The following is a 15,316-nucleotide window of genomic DNA, read 5'->3' as shown; positions in this document are numbered from 1 at the left end:
GGTAAGTCTGAGTTGGTAAACTTTCTATGATCTCAAGCTAAGGTGAACCTTGACTATAAATTAGAACTTGACCATTTTAACTATAAAAATTGTTTTATTGAAACAGAACTAAAAGGTCACTAATTAGAGGTCATAAATGAAACCTCACTTCATAAATTAGGAAATTGAGCCCCACCCCAAAAATTAAAGGACTTGTCCAAGGTTTCATAATAGAGTAGGGATTCAAATTCTTGTCTTCTGTCTCCAAACTGAACATGCTTTCCTCTGAACCATGTCACCTACAGTTTTATTTAGTTTTCCTCTAATACTAGACAAGGGCAGCTAGGTGGTCCAGCAGATGCAGCATCACATCTGTAATCAGAAGGACCTGAGTTCAAAGCAGAGTGAAATAAGCAGAACCAGGATAAAATTGTACACAAGAATGGCAATATTGTATGATGATCACCTGCAAAAACTTGACTAGTCTCAGCAATGCAATGATGACAAGTCGCTTAACCCTATTTGCCTCAGTTTCCTCATCTGTAAAATGAGCCGGGTTAGGAAGTGAAAAACCACTCCAAAATCTTTGTTGAGAAATTTCCAAATAGGATCAGGAATTGTTGAAAAATAACTGAACAACTAGATGTGCCCTAGGAAGGTCAGGCATCTCTAATAGTTTGAGATTTGTTCTTTGTTATCATTAACAAGAAAGTTTGACATACACATGATTCCTAGTTCTGAAAGTTCACATGTGAAGACATATAATCTGTCTGGGTTTACTATTCCCATTTTTCCAATGGGATATTTATGGAAGAATGCTTTGAAGGTAGCATACAAATATATGGGATGATAGTAATCTTACTTACCTGGTAATTGAACTTTGAGTAGTTTAAAACATCTGGAAAATACCAAGTCCTGAAAAACATGAAAACAGCCTCTAGGACAATGCCACATTTGTAGGGAGAATTCATTAAGTGCTCATTGAATGGAATTGAATCTGAGTGAACAAACTGACTGTCCTAGTGTTAATGAACTTGAGTCCACAGAGAAGAGTGGAGCAGCTATTCCCAAGCCCGGAGGCTGGAGCCTATTGATTTATAATTATGCACAAAATTAAACTCACTGCCAACTTATTTTCCTCCCCTTGCCCCCAAGGCAACTCTCATTTCTTCTTCAATTCAGTCATAATGGACAGTGGGTAGAAATAGTAGGTCTTGGGAGTTTGCTCAACGCTGGCAGGCACAGTGATTTTGAGTTCAATTCAATTGATTCCAATTTAACAAATATTAATTAAGCACGTATCTAAAAGCACTGGGCTGGGGATATAAAGATGCCCCTCCCCAACTACAATCAATGTTTTTTTGCCCTCAAAGAACTAAAATTCTCCTGCAGTGATATAACATGCACAGATTTGTACAATATATGATTAGAGGTGTCAATGAGCTTACCAACTGGTGGGATCAAGGAATCCCAGAGGAGGCATCCACAAAGCTAAATCCTGAAGGAAATTGAGAATTCTGAGGAGTGATAAAGGCAAGACAGAGGTGCATTCTAGCCATGGGGAATAGCTTGTAGAAATAAATAGTGCTAAGAGATGGGAGTCTAGGGAACACGTAATAGTCCAGTTTACCTGAAACATAGACTACAGGAAGGGGAATGATATGAAATAAGGCAAGGTTAGATTGGAGTCTGATTGTAGAGGACCTCAAACATCAAAATCAACAATTTGTCTTTGGTTCTAAATGCAATAGAGTGCTATTGAAGTTCATTTTGTTATTTTGCTTTTTTATTTAATAGGGGCATGATATGTTTAGATTTGTGCATAAAGAAGATTATTTTGGCAGCTATGTAGAAGATGATTTGGAAAGGGAAGAAAATGGAATCAGGGAGATATAGTAGGAGTCTATTAAAGTAGTCTAGACAACAGGTGAAAAAGATTGAACAGGATTCTTCCCTCTTTCATTGGTCCCTAAGAGTAATATTTCATACCCTTGACCTTCAGACAAAGTGGTAGCTCTCCTGACACTAGAACACCTCTTGAGAATAACCAGCCTTCCAATTTGGAATTATGGCAAAAGGGCTTTAAATGTCTGCCTGCCCTTTGATCCAGGAATAGCACCACTGGGTTTGTACTCTAAAGACATAATAAGGAAAAATACATGTACAAAAATACAGCTGCACTCTTTGTGGTGGCAAAAAAATTGGAAAATGAGGGATGCCCTTTGATTGGGGAATGGCTGAACAAATTGTGGTATATGTTGGTGATGGAATGCTATTGTGCTCAAAGGAATAATAAAGTGGAGGAATTCCATGTGAACTGGAATGACCTCCAGGAATTGATGCAGAGTGAAAGGAGCAGAACCAAGAGAATATTATACACAGAGACTGATACACTGTGGCACAATCGAATGTAATGGAGTTCTCTACTAGCAGCAATGCAAAGATATAGGACAGCTCTAAGGGACTTATGAGAAAGAACACTATCCACATCCAGAGAAAACTGGGAGTAGAAACACAGAAGAAAAACATTTGCTTGATCACATGGTTCTATGGGAAAATGAATGGGGGGTATAGACTCTAAATGATCAATCTATTGCAAATGTTAATAATATGGAAATAAGTCTTGATCAAGAATACATGTAAAACCCAGTGGAGTTGCTCATTGGCTACTGGAGGGGGAGAGAGGAGGGGAAGGAAAGAATATGAATCATGTAACCATGGAAAAATATTTTAAATTAATTAATTAATTAAATTTTTTTTAAAAAAGAGAGCATAACCAGCCTTCAACTGTACACTCAGACCAAGGAAACTATAGGAGGAATAATTGTCTTCCTCTGATCAGTGCTATGAATCCAGAGTACTTATGTTGCCTATTGACTGAATGGGTCTCAAGTACAAAAAGAGGCATATATTTTTTGTATGTGGACTCATTTTGATGAAATATAGTTATTTATTACCTGGAGGTTTTTTTTCCTCTTGTTTTTTTCATTGGGAAGGATTACTCAGTGATGAAAAAAGAAAGCTATTTACACATTTTGAAAAAAATATAGGCAAGAACAGAACAAAATCCAGAGGTACGCAGAGAAAAAGCAAGACAATGATATTGGACAAATGAAACCTGATTGCATTATTATTATAATTAAAAGTGTTTTTATGTTGATAAAGATCCAATTATTACACTCTTTTAAATATGCATATCTTAATCTCCAAATTAAGGCAATGCACCAAACCAGATTCAATTTAAGTTAAATGAACACTTTTTGGTGCTTTGGTTTATTCACAATTTCATTGGGATGGGCAAAATATGCCCTCCAGTAATACAGATGACAAATATCTCTAAAACTTCCTCATCCTGTGCTATTTTTGCTCGTTTTCCTAATTTTTTATAGAAGAACAATTCAAAAGTATGAACTATTCCAGAGGCAGGATCCTTTGATTTCTTTAAAAACTAAAGCTAGTTAAATCTTTGTTTTAAATAAAGTTTGCATTCCCATTTAGATGGCTATATTTAATGCTATAGCACTTTGTAGGGTTATATGTATATATACATTTATATATACATTTTGTATTTTGCATCTGTAGACTTAGATTGGGAAAGTACAAAGATACATATCAATGGTGTATAGGTGTGTATATGTATATATAATGACATTTGGCAGTTACGATAAAAATAAATGACAATCTTCCCTTCCCCTTGTGACAAGGGAATCACTTTAAAAGACTGATATATATTAATTTAAGGTCACCAAGGAATTCAGCTATGTAATTCCTAAATGAAAACTCAAGTCAGCAGTCAACCTTTTATGGAGTTTAATTACAAACAGGAGGAAGAAAGGTATTAGAGATAGAGAGAGAGAGGGAGAGAGAAAGGGGAGAGAAGGAAATAGGGCTTAAATACCTCTTCTGTTTAGGCTGAGCCAAAAGGCCCAAGCCCTTAGATAGCTGAGGCAAAGAAAAGAGATCAGTCCCTATCACTCACGTGACCAAAATGGAGAAACAGTCTCAGGGGCCTCCACCTCCAGCTTCCTTCAGAGCAAGCTTCTCAGAGCACCACCTCTCAGAGCCAAACCTCTCCAACCAACCACCCTAGTCCTCAGACCCCGCTATCTTTAAGGAAACCATCCAAGTTCCCTCCCCTCAGTTCTCACATCTACCAATCACTGTCCATGTCTTCCCTGTGCCAATGGTGGCTCTACCTTAACCCAGGACCGCCCAGAGGTCTGTGGCTTTGCACATGTCTGTTGAAGGTCATATTCTCAAATAATTAAATCTTGATCCTTTGCTGCAGCCCTTCCTAAATCCTGTTACCCTGAGTAGGGTGGAGATTGGAATAATTAAATTTTGATCTATGCTGCAGTCCTTCCTAAATCCTGTTAGGACTGAGTAGGGTGGAGATTGTAATTTCCAAGACCTGGTTCTGTCATTCCAAGTATCTCTATTGTATCAATTCTAAAATCAATCATGACTCAAAGAACTTCCTGTTCTATGCTTAAGCATAGGTCAAAGCCCTTTCCATTGTTCAGCAAAAGGTTTCTGTCCTAAAGTAATCTTAAGAAGGGAGGATGAGGAACCTCCCTTGCCAATGGGGTTCACATTCCAATAGTGAAATTTCCAACATTCACAAGTCTAAGAAATTTTAAGGTTTATACCCTCTGTTAATTCCTCTACTATGGATAGCATGGAAAGCAGTTCCAGATAATTTTAATAATCCAGTTGTCACATAGTTGTGCTTAGAATTGAAGTTAGGCAATTCAAGGATTTTTGTTTAACTTCTTGTCCAATGGTAAACTGATGCCTCCATGTCCTATAGGCACCTCAAACTCAGCATGTCCAAAACATAATATATGATCTCTCCTCCCCAATCTATCCTTCTGCAAAATTCCCTATTTATATTCCTGGCACTATCATTCTTCCAGTATCCAAGGTTTGTACTTTTGACATTATCTTTGAATTCTTACTGTCCCTCACACCATATATCCAGTCAGGTGTCAACTGTTACCATTTCCATCTTCATAATATCTCTTGTATCTGATTGTTTAGGGCAGTTAGGTAGAGCAGTGGATAGAGCACTGGGTTTGAAATCAGTAAGACTCATCTTAATGAGTTAAAATCCTGCCTCAGACATTTACCTAACTGTGTGACCTTGGACAATTCACTTAACTCTGCTGGCCTCAGGTCTTCATTTGTAAAATGATCTAGAGAAGGAAGTGGTAAACTGCTCCAGTATTTATGCCAAGACAATCCCAAATGAGGTCATGAAAAGTTGGATGTGATTGAAATGGCTAAACAACAATAATAGCAACAATAGTCTGTTCACTTCTCAGTATTCATTGAGTCACCAAATTGATTCAGACCATCATTACCTATTGGATGAACTACTGCACCTGATTCCTTGACTCCAAGTCATCTTTCCACAAAGCTACCAAAAGGATTTTTCTGAATTGATCACATGTCTTCCCTACCCAATCACCTCAAGTGGCTCCCTATTGTTCCAGAATAAAATATAAAATCCTCTTGACTTTTAAAGTCTTTCACAAGCTGGTCCAATCTGTTTCCTGCTTTATAATAGTACTCTTCTTCCTGTACTTTAGACACCAGTTTTCCTTTGTTTTTTAAATATTCCATTTTCTATCATTTTGACTTTCTACTGATGATCCCCGCTCCTTGCCCAAAGTTCATTCTCTCCTCAACTCTGCCTCAAAAATTCTTTTCTTTCAAGACTGAGCTCAAGAATCACCTTCAGTGTGTGTAATGTTGCCTGCTTTCTCCAACTACTTTTGCTCTCCTTTCTTATCATGTCTACCTTGTATATATTCTATTTATACATGTCATATATGCATATATAAATACAAGTATATTTTTGTATGCATGTACATATTTTATATATATATATATATATAACATTTATTTTTGTTTATGTCATATCCCCCTTCAGAATGTACTTTCCATGAAAGCAGGAACTTTCATTCTTTGTCTTCCTGTCACTAGCTCCAAGCCCGGTGCTTTCTACATAGTAGAAACTTAATAAATGCTTGTCGGTTGTTTGTTCAGTTGATTACTAAGGAGAGAGGATATCAGAGTGAAATTCATCTCAACCCACATGGCCCTGGTGCAAAGTCTCTCTTAAAAGATGTGAGGGGAGGTGTGGTGAGTTTTTTCAGCTTTGACAAATTTTTATTAAAGAACTTGACAGCTGGCTACCATTGTGAGACTAGAAGGTGCCAGAACAATAGCATGAGGGGGAAATTCAGAGCAAGCTACTTTGACTGGGACTTTGTTAGAATTGTGTGCAAGGAGGCTGTGAATTTGGCTAAAATAGAAGAGTTTTGGAACATCCCTAATAGCCACTCTGTCTGGGAGGACTTCTGAGAGCTGAGGAGGAGAATTGACATCATCTGTTGGAGAACTGTAGGCAGATAAACACTTCTAAGGACAGGACAATGGAGGAACCAAGCAGCAGCTCTTGCCATCTACTGAGGGGTATGGAAAGGCACTGGGAGTTGAAGAGCTATTCTCTGGATATGATCAGAAGGAATATGGAGGGCACCATTTTCCTCTCAGTCAGTGCCTTTCCCTTTGAGATTATTTACTCATCCAATCTGTATGTACCTTTTATGTACTTGGTTACTTACATGATATTCCCATTAGGATGGGAGCTCTTTGAGCACAGGGATGTTGATGATGTATTTTCCTTCTTTCTATCTCTTGTGCTCAACACAGTGGCTGACATGATATAAAAACTAAAAAAAATTTTTAAACCTTTACCTTCTGTCTTAGAATCTATACTAAGTATTGGTTTTAAAACAAAAGAGCAATAAGGACTAGGCAATTGGGATCAGGTGACTTTGCCTAGAGTCACACAGGTGAGATTTGAACCCAGGACTTCCAGCCTCCAGGCCTGACTTTCTATCCCCTGAACCACCAGACAACTTCTCCAGTATCCTGGGTAATATAAGATATCTAGGTGGCATAATATAGAACACTAAGTCTGGAGTTAAAAGATCTAAGTCAAATACTAGCTATGTTTACCCTGGGCAAGTCACTTAACTTTTCTTTGCCTCAATTTCTTCATCTGTAAAATGGCCATAATAATAGAATCTATTTCTCAGGGTTGCTGTGAGGGTTAAATGACAATAATTGTAAAGCACAGTTCCTGGTACATAGTAAGCACCATATAAAAGTTAGTTATTATTAATATTCTAAATCTATAGTTTACAGAGGAGTTGATATACTATTTTATTGAAAGGAATTTGTATACTAGAAGGTTCCATACTACTAAAATCAGAAGTCTGGATGCCTCCTCCTCCCATTAAAAAAATGTAAAAAGTATTTTATTATTATCAAAGTCTAATAGATTAATTGCCATCTCAGCCAAATATAACTCTTCAAAGTCAATTTGATCAAAGCATTTAAAAATATGGTTATAGGACCTCATAGAGACAATTTTATTATGTCAGAGATGCCATTTTGTAAATTCCAGAGCCTTTATACAAGAAAAGCTGGTTAAGCCTGTTTTTCTTGGCTCCTTTAATCCTTTCCCTCTGTTACCCAAGCCTCACCCAAAGTCATCATCTCCAGTGGAAAATCTGCCAGTAGAACTTCTATATTTATTTTATACTTTTATTTGATAAGAGGCCATTTAGGAAAAATGATTTTTTAAAAATATCTTTTGCATAAAAAAGAAAGTGAGTTTTAATGGATAGTTCATTTTTAAGTAAGTTTTATTTGAAATCTCTAATGACACTAAGTAAAACATGTCTTTGGAAAGGTTAATCAGATTTCATTTTTGAAATTTCTAATGAAAAAAATACTGGTAAAATATCCTGGTAATCTGAAACCAAAGTTTGACAAACCAAGTCAGGTGGTCTGGTAGAATGGAGAATGGGTGGAATGGAGAAATAGAGTTCTTCCTTCCTTCTTTCCTTCCTTCCTTCCTTCCTTCCTTCCTTCCTTCCTTCCTTCCTTCCTTCCTTCCTTCCTTCCTTCCTTCCTTCCTTCCTTCCTTCCTTCCTTCCTTCCTTCCTTCCTTCCTTCCTTCCTTCCTTCCTTCCTTCCTTCTTCTTCTTTCTTTCTTTCTTTCTTTCTTTCTTTCTTTCTTTCTTTCTTTCTTTCTTTCTTTCTTTCTTTCTTTCTTTCTTTCTTTCTTTCTTTCTTTCTTTCTTTCTTTCTTTCTTTCTTTCTTTCTTTCTTTCTTTCTTTCTTTCTTTCTTTCTTTCTTTCTTTCTTTCTTTCTTTCTTTCTTTCTTTCTTTCTTTCTTTTTCTTTCTTTCTTTTCTTTTTTTTTTTGCCAGAGGTTAGCTTTCTAGTCTCACATCCTTAAATTGAGGGAAAAGTAAGACTTCCTTTTTAGACAAAAGTATAATAGTTATTACACTGACTACCTTGGCCTCCATGGCTTTAAAGGCCAGGGATGTTACATTTTATCACTTCTCCAGAGTATTCTCTGCTATCAATCGTCAAAGAGGTTAAGGATATCTGGACTTCCTACAAATGGCTCCTAACTCCCACCCACTGTGTTTCTCCAATTGTTGGGTTGGTCTCCTGCCTCTTAGTTACATTTGACCACTTAAAAGTCAGATTTGATCTGCTTTTACCAAGAAATATTTACTTCAAAGTAATAATCATAAATATTTATTCACTTAATGAATGGGAGACATAATCCCACCACCTCCACTCTGGAGATGGAGAGAGGATTAGGTTCAAAAATTTGCTTGGTTTTTATAGAGCAGAATTCTAAATTCTGGGTCCTGTATAAGAGGGAAAGACCAGAAGCAATGGAAAATTGAATTAGTGAGGAAATTGAGAAGGAACCAAAATTGCCAGCTACTTGGGGAATAAATATAAAGTAACACCACTTCCTTCCTCCCCTTCCCCCAAATTGGCCTGTTAACAAATGGAGTCAGTTCTGATTGGACTAAAAGGGTAAGTAAAATTTCCCCTCAGCCTTCCTTCTTTAAATGATGTTCTTTGAAGTTCCCCTCCTAACAGATTGAATCTGATTGAAATCTCTATTAAAATTAAGCTGTCTATTTATTTAGGTATAAAGGGTTGAAGAGTAATGAGGAAAGAGGGAAAAGGAAATCCCTAGCTATTTCCTATACAGATCTTGGGGGTCCTCTTTAGAATAAGTTCTGAGGTTCCCCTAAGGGAAAAAAGTCTTTATCTTAAAGGTGTCACCAGTTGAAAGATATATTCTGTGGCTCAGGCAAAAGGATCGAGAAAATGTGTATCTTCACAGCAAAGGGTAGTTCCCTCTCCTCTCAGCTCAAGGAGCAAAGAACCTTTTTGCTTCCCAACTGCAGATTTTTTGAGCTTGGCTTAAAAGTTCCATTACCCTCCCCCCACCCCCATGTCAGCTGGGGTTCCATTTCCTCTTCTCCTGAGATAGTCTTTGAAATTCAATTTTCCATTGCTTTTGGTCTTTCCCTCTTATACAATCCCAAACTGTTCTCAAATCCCAGGGTCTCTGGTTTCTCAGAGCTTCCCTGTATATCTCATTGACTGTATAATCCAAAGTCACAATTACCAGAATTTTTAGATTTGGTGATGGGACTCAATGTGATACCTAAAACTAAGGACAAACAAATAGAACAGAAACAAACAACCCTAGGCCCATTCCTCTGAGTCAGGATAAAAGAGAGAGAGAAAGAGAGAGAAGGGGAAGGAAGTCCTTCCCCTCACTGTGGGTGAACTGTGATCTTTGCCCTTTGGATACAGACAGAAAAAACATTCAGGAAAGAGAGAGACTATCTCCGTCTAGCCAGTTTAAAAACACAGCGTATTGTGGTTATATAGCCAGTCAAAGGGGGCTACCTCTATCCATGTGGGGTATAAGTAAGGATAATGACAACTCTTTGATAGCAGAACTGTTTGCATTTTAAAATTTATTTAAAATTTATTTTTTTGTTTTGCATTAAAAAAAAATTAATATCCTCAGAGGGGGCAGTTAGGTGGTTTAATGGATAGAGTGTTGGACTTGGAGTCAAGGAGACCTGAGTTCAAATGTGGTCTCATATATTTACTAGCTGTATGACTCCCTGGATAAGTTACTTAACCCCTATTTGTCTCAGTTCCTCCACTATAGAATGGGGACACACTAGAGAAAGAAATGGTAAACCATTTCCAGTATCTTTGCCAAGAAAACCCCAAGGACTAGTCCCTGGGGTCCTGAAAAGTCAGAGTCAAATATGACTGAATAACAAAAGCATCCTTAGAGCTTGGCAGAATGTCTTGCATTTACTAGATGGTTAAACCATGTATGTTTGATGAATTTGAATTCTGTCACTACACTTACTACTTTCCAACGGTCCTGAGGTGCTATAGATTCTATTTTCAGAATGTCTTTTCAGTCTTTTCCATCCTTTCTATTCCCACAGCAACTATTTAGGTTCAAATTCTTTTTTTCTTCTCTCCTAGGTCAGTGTCATGGACTCCAAGTCTGTCTGTCTATTATCTTCACAAAAGCTCTACATTATATTCTGATATCAGAGTAGTTTCCATATCAGAGGACAACAGAATTATAAGATTTTGAGCTTAGGATCCTTAAGATCATCTAGGTTCTGAGTCTGGAGTCCATGGACTTCCATGTCTGTGAAGATGAATGGGAAAAAAATTACATCTTTATTTTCATGAGGCTATAATTGAAATCTAGCATTTTCTTGAATTATTTAAATATATTATCCTGAGAAGGGGTTTATTCTCCAGATTGTTAAAGGGTCCCAAGATCCCCCAAAAAAGTTAAGATCCCCTTGGTCTAAGCCAACTTCTTCATTTTATGGGTAAAGAATTCGAAGACAAAAGTGGAGAAGTGATTTATTGTTAAAGGGTCCCAAGATCCAAAAAAAAAGTTAAGATTCTCTTGGTCTAATCCAACTTCTTCATTTTATGGGTAAAGAATTTGAGGACAAAAGTGAAGAAGTGATTTATTGTTAAAGGGTCCCAAGATCCAAAAAAAAAATTAAGATCCCCTTGATCTAATCCAACTTCTTCATTTTATGGAATAAGAATTTGAGGACAAAAGTGTAGAAATGATTTGTTCAAGTCATTCAGCTAATAAGTCAAAGTGGAATGGGGGCAAGGTATGAAGAGAGAGTTTGGAGAGCATGCTACCTGTCATCCCAGAGGGAAGGAGCATGAATAGGGGATAAGAAGACAACAGAGACCCTCTAGCCTTCTTAGAGTCTGGGACAAACTGGGAATTCAGATGGCCAACCTGGATACTTCAAGGTATACTGTCTACTCAGCATTTTAAAATTTTATTTTTATTCTAAACTCGACAAGCATGAAATAAATTAGGTATTTCTGGGTACACAGTACAAGAAAAAGAGGATTGTGTTGTCTACTTAATATTCACCTGTGTTTTCCCATTGGGAGGCTACCGGAGGGACAGGAAATGATTGTAGTATGTGAAGTCATGGAGGATTTACAAGAAGATCCTTGGCAAAAAGATTACGTAATGTCTTTCATTTATCCTCTCCATTGTATTTATGTGGCCACCACTCTAGTTCAGGCCCTACCCATTTCTCACTTGTATTACTGAAATAACATTCTTCTTCTTCTTCTTCTTTTTTTTTTTAAACTCTTACATCCCAGCTTAGAATCTATGCTTAATATTGGAATCCAAGGCTAGGGATAGGCAATTGGAGGTAAGTGACTTGACAAAGGTCGCACAGCTATAAAGTGTCTGAGGTCACATTTGAACCCAGGACCTCCCATCTCTGGGACTGGCTTTCTATCTACTTAGTCACCAAACTACCCCCTGCAATAGCCTTCTTTTTCTGCAAAAATTAATTAATTAATTAATTTAGAATATTTTCCCATGGTTACAAGATTCATGTTCTTTTCCTTCCCTCCCCCTAAGCCTCTCCCATAGTAGACATGTAATTCCACTGGGTTTTTCATGTGTTATGCAATAGCCTTCTAATAGATCTTCCTGTCTCAATTTTCTTCTTTCCATGATTCAGCCTACTCATTACCAACATGATTTGTCTAAAGTATAGGTCTGACCATATCACTTTCTGATTCAAGAAACTGCGTTGGCTCCCCATTGCCCTTAGGCTAAAAAACAACTGGCTTTTAAAGTCTTTTATAATCTGGCCTCCATATACATGATTCCTCTTCTCAACTCTACAGTCTAGCTAAACTGATCTTCTAATAAATTCTATTCCCTATTTTTGTCCCTGGTCCACCTGAGGCAATACTGTCAGTGACAGAAACTATAGCCTCTTCTGTAGGGTTGTTTACTGGTGAGGACTATAATTTTTATGAACTCTCATTTAAATTCTGTTTCCAAGTCCCTTATGCCTGGAGTCCACAGGGGACTTCTCTTATTATGCCTTCAAAGTCGCACAATAGCAGCTCCCTTCTTCATGAAATTCTTCTACTCTTCCCCTCCTAAAAATGTTATCTTGAAAAAATTTTGTCCGTACTTATTCATGTACATGTTATCTCCCCATATAGAATGAAGGGTCCTTGAGGATAGGGAATATTTCATATCTCTTTGTATTCTCAGCACCCATGTTTGGTACCTACTACATTGTAGACATGACAAATGCTTATTTATTAATTGAATGATTGGATGGTGTTCTAAAATGGAGAGTAAACCATTTTTTTTTGTCATGAGTTCCTTGAGTCATGAGTCAGAGGTCTTCTTCTCAGAAAAATGTTTTAAAAATGCCTGTAATAAAACACATGAAATTTCAGAGGAGACCAAACAAAATTAAATGTAGTTTATTCATTTTTTTTTTAAGTTCACAGACCCCAGTTTTGGAATCCCCATTCTAGGGAGGCATTTGAAACCAGGATAATGGGCTACTTTAGGACATCTTGTCCTCTAGAAGAAGATTGAATGAAGAAGGTAGGAAGGAATGAAAGAAACTTTTATTATGAACTGACCATGTGCCAGGCATTGTGCTATGGAACCCAAGAAGCTGGCTGAGGGGCAGCATAGGCAGTGAACTTTAAGGATGGTTTGTGGGACCCGGGACCCCAGGAGGGCATCTTGTGATGATGTTATAGAGATATACCGGTTGATCAGTGAGTTCTTGGGGTTTTTCTTGGGATTGTCCTGGAAACATCTGCTGTCTCCAGGAGTCAGAGCAGGGACTAGTACAAGTCTTGAGTTTGGGGAATTCCCATAAGTTCTATATAGAACACTACTGGAGTTTGCTGAGTAGGGGTGTGATAGGGTCAGGTCTGAATTTTGGGAAGATCATTTGGCAGCTAAGTGGAGGACAGACTGGAAAAGGCAGAGGACCTGGAGACCAACCAGTAGCTTTTGCAGTAGTCCAGAGATTAAGTGATGAAGACCTGCACTGAGGCAGTGGCAGTGGCAGAGGAAGGAAAGGGTGGGAAACAAGAGATGTTTTGAAAGTAAAATCAACAGGCCTTGGTGATAGATTGGATGCAGTGGATGAGAGTAGAGAATAGAGAATGACACCTAGGGTGCAAGCCAGTGGGAATGGAATTCATCTAGTGTGTCCCACACTAAGACTTTTGGAATACTTCCTATAGGACCTTAAGGTGTGAAAAGCATTTACCTTTACAATATCCCAGGAGGGTAGATGTTATTATTATAACATATATAATGATATGATAAATGATATATGATATGATATGATAAATCTGATATTTGATAAATAAATATGATAAAGTTTATAAATGATAAAACTGAGGCAGGAAGAAGTAAAGGGCCTTGGCCAGGGTCATTTCTGAGATATTATAGGATGATCTATTTAAACATAAGCCTTACTGTAGGAGCATGGAACTTGAGCAGGCACTAAAAGGAAGAAGGAAGGGGAAAGTGGGGTCACAAAGTTCTGTTTGTTTCCATAAAAAGGTCCAGGCAGACTGGGTATATAATAGGAGGAGAATAAGAGCAGCTTAAGGTCAAAGCACCACCTGTAGGAAATGAAGAAATATATACTGGTTTTCTATTCCTGTCCTCACACCTGCTTTCTACCTCCAAAGCTCATGTAAGCCAGGTGCTTCTGTAAAGAAGAAGTTAAGACCTGTATCTTGAAACCAGAATAATGACAGAGCTGAGAGGGACCTTAGGGGTCACCTAATCTACTCATTCATTTTACAGGTAAGGAAATGGAATCTCAGGAAATGTAGGTGGTTTGCTCTCATCCCATCATTTTAATTCAAAATACCCTGTATTATACTTTGAGCAAAACTTCTAATTTTTTTTCTCCCTGGCCCATGGTAATGGTGGGAAGTACATGGCTCCCTCTCCCTCCCATAGATGTCCTGAAAAATGCTTCCCCCCCCAGGGATTTTAATAACCCTGCTCAGTCGTTCTTGGAAGAATTCCAAATGAACTGAAGGCCACTTAGGGAAAGACTATGGTGTTCTTCCAAGTTTCTAGACCACTGAAAGTTCCTGATGTCAGTGTTAAGTTGAAACATTGAAAATACACTTTCAGATTGTGAAAAGTCATCCTGAGCCAGCATGGAAGTGGAGAAAGAGATAGGAGGAGAACAACTGCAAAGAGCTCCATAATAAGAGAATTTTCTGTTATATAGTCAGGGCAACTTCACAGGAATGCATCAAATGGATAATTCAACCTGGACACTTCCTCTTGGATTCCTACCTAGGATAGTATTGTAAGTGACTGAAAATCTAAATCCTTAGATTGAGTCATTAGTGAATATTATCATTTTATATGAACTCTTTAAAAATTCCATTTGTTTCTCTGAATCTATAAACTAAACTGTTCATGCTTTGAGCCATGTGAACTTGAGGGCTTATGAGGAGATTTGATAGCTACACAGTGGAGGGGTGGTGGAAGTGGTGTCAGATACTGACAATTTTATACTGTATCATCTAAGTGGGGTTAACATGTTAATTAGTCAACAAGCATTTATCAAACCTTTTCTATATACAAATTCTGTGCTCAATGCTGAGTCTAGAGAGAAATATTAAAAAATATGGTCCTTCCTCTCAAGTAACTCCCAGGGGCTGTTCAAGGAAGACTAGTACTTTTGGAGTGAGGATTTGGTTCAGTGTTCCTCCTTTGGTGTCCACCTGCCACCCAGTTTTCCCCCAGTGGCTCCGAAGAAGTTATAGCATGCCCAACAGCTACATTTCAGAAAACCACCTTGTTAGGAGGGCTAAAACAAGTTGAGGGTAACTGATGGGACTCAAACCTGTTGTTGAATTAGGGGACTGTCTACCCCAGGAATGTGAAGGCTTTACCCAGTGGAAGGGGTAGATGAGAACAGTTTGTTCCAGTGGCCATGAAGGTGGTAGAAGCAGAAACTTAGAGCTTGGTTAACCATCAAAGATGTCAAGGTCATCCACTGCATCCCAAGCCAATGCCAGTTGTCTCAACTTT

Source organism: Monodelphis domestica, chromosome 2 (assembly GCF_027887165.1).
Source record: "Monodelphis domestica isolate mMonDom1 chromosome 2, mMonDom1.pri, whole genome shotgun sequence".
Classification (NCBI taxonomy): Eukaryota; Metazoa; Chordata; class Mammalia; order Didelphimorphia; family Didelphidae; genus Monodelphis; species Monodelphis domestica.
The sequence above is the reverse complement of the archived record's forward strand: the minus strand, read 5'-3'. Positions refer to the sequence as shown.